The sequence below is a fragment of the Aplysia californica genome, unplaced genomic scaffold (genome assembly GCF_000002075.1).
Source record: "Aplysia californica isolate F4 #8 unplaced genomic scaffold, AplCal3.0 scaffold00078, whole genome shotgun sequence".
NCBI lineage: Eukaryota > Metazoa > Mollusca > Gastropoda > Aplysiida > Aplysiidae > Aplysia > Aplysia californica.
Window position 1 is genome coordinate 197003 of NW_004797348.1, and position 2500 is coordinate 199502.

General features: G+C 39.2%; 1 protein-coding gene across 1 annotated transcript in view; it reads right to left on the reverse strand.

The window, feature by feature from the left end:
- The window catches only part of LOC101862402 (L-galactose dehydrogenase), a gene marked incomplete at its 3' end in the record, with an annotated part of 29721 nt that overhangs the window by 10820 nt on the left and 16401 nt on the right, over positions 1–2500 (reverse strand).

The window sequence follows — 2500 nt, forward strand, 5'->3', positions numbered from 1 at the left end:
AAAAAACAAAACAACAAAAAACAACAAACACCCCTTCCCAAAAAAAAGCAACAACGTCCAAAACAAACAAACAAACAAAACAAAACAAACAAAACAACATAAAAAACCCCGCTGACGCGCATGTAGGTTGTATACAGCGGTCATGAAGTCAATGGGATGAACAGGAGCTTAAGTTAAGTAGCCAGACAAAAGAGCCAAACGAGACAGAGACACAGCGGTGGCTATTGCTAAAGGCACGATCCGAGGACAACACGAGAAAGAGACAAGATAGAATTTATAATGGTAATATAAGGGATTAGGACGGAGATGGACTGACCGGCTGTAGGTCTTAGTCAGAGTCAGAGAGGGTATCCGTTCTAAAATGTGAGGCAGCGTGGTGGAATCAGGCTCTCGTCAAAATAATCAAAGTGAAGAAACTTGCATTTTTCCGCATGTTTCTGAATTTTTATCAAATTTTCGTTTTTTGGCTGAACACCTTTCATGCACATTAAAGAACTCATTTCTGTGCGGATTTTTCTGAAAAATGTTGATTAAAACCACAAAAAATGTAAATTTTCAGTTACCACGGACTCTTAAGCTAAGGAAATAACTAATCTTTGGCGGCCACTTTCTCACTAATTTTACCTCTGAAAACAAGTGACCTCCACCTCCTTCTTTCGCAAATATCTCGACTTGTATTCAAGATAAATAGATTTTTAAAAATACAAATAAAGACAAGTGAACAAGCTTTAAGATGACACCAATAACTGAATAACTCTACATGCCCAAACATTGACGAGAGCCTGATTCCACCACGCTGCCTCACAAATTGTTACAGTACACACCCACACAGACAGTACTGAGATCATGGAGGCAGGACACAGCTTCGGCTGCTTCAGGGAAGGCTAAATCGAGACAATCCGGAAAGGGGGCGGGGTGGGGGTGGGAGACCCAAAACAATCCAATAAAATATCAGCACGAGACCCCATGACAAGTCTTTCATGGCATGCCAAGTCAAGAGCCAAGAGTATTACCACTATACCACAGACGTATATCTATACATAATAGTTAGTTTTAGGCGGCCAAAGTGCCGCCGAGGAGCCTGAAGTCACTGTAGTTTAATTTTCAGTTTTTCATTAGTTTCCTTTTGATCTAATTTTGAAAAAGTCCTTCTTCTAAGACGCCATTCTAAACAAGTGAGGTTTCCGTTCAACAGCCGTGCACACTGTTTTCACACCTTTGAAATTCTGGAGTGTACAACCACGAAAACGGAATAGAGAATCAATCTATACATCATTATATCTAAACCTTCGAATTTTTTTGCATCTCTCAGGATTTATTGCTCCATTCCAGTAGAGTGTAAATATAGTAGGCCAATGACTTTCAGTTGATGTTAATGCACCGATCATTCCTTTCATCGAAAGGGGGCCCAGCTAGTAATATTCTAAAACACAACCAATGGATGAAATATCATAATTATACAATTACATAAATAGCACTCACTCAGAAAAAGAAAAACAAAATTAAGTTGACATTGGTGGGAATGACATCTTTCCAGTTCCAGACATTGATACCAATGTGCAAACACAAATTCTCCCAGCTCTTTTTATTTCTGTAGCACCAAAGAAACGAACAGATCCGTACTTCTACACAGACAGGCAGATGGACAGAGACAATAAATACACGTACGGACAGGTCGAAAGACAGACAGAAAAAGAAGTATAGGGCCTATTGACATATAGAGATAGACAAAGCATAATATAAATAATATACATACATAAATATATATATATATATAACATATATATATATATAATATACATATATATATATATACTTGTATATATATAATATTACAAAGTATATATATAAATGTGTGTGTGTGTGTGTGTGTGTGTTTGTGTGTGTGTGTGTGTGAGTGAGTGAGTGTGTGTGTGTGTGTGTGTGTGTGTGTGTGTGTGTGTGTGTGTGTGTGTGTGTGTGTGTGTGTGTTAATAAGCTTTTTACGACAATCGCAAAACAATCAGGTCGTATAAGTGCCGGAGATTAGAGGTGTTAGAAGAGAATCAGGAAACGACAAATGCAGTTTTTGGGACACCTGAATAGACATAAGGGTCTTGAACATCCAGCTCTCACTGGCAAAATTGAAGGCAGGCGAGGCAGGGGTAGGCCCAGAACAACATACTTAGGGAACCTAAACAAATGGGTAACAGGGAAAAATCAGGAAACGTAGCTTTTCTGAGAGCATCCGAGCAGAGGAATGAATGGAAAATCATGATCGCCGATGTCTGTCGCAGATCTGGCACTGGATGATGATGGTGAGAGTGAGAATAACATACACAAACAAAAGGAGGAGAGAAAAGGACGATAGATGTTTGATTAGAAAGAAGGAGCACCAGCCTACCACCCTAATACATATGTATACGTATCTATATGTATGCGTATCACACACACACACAGACACACACACAGCCACACATAGACACACACACACACATGCCTAGAGACAGATAGATAGATA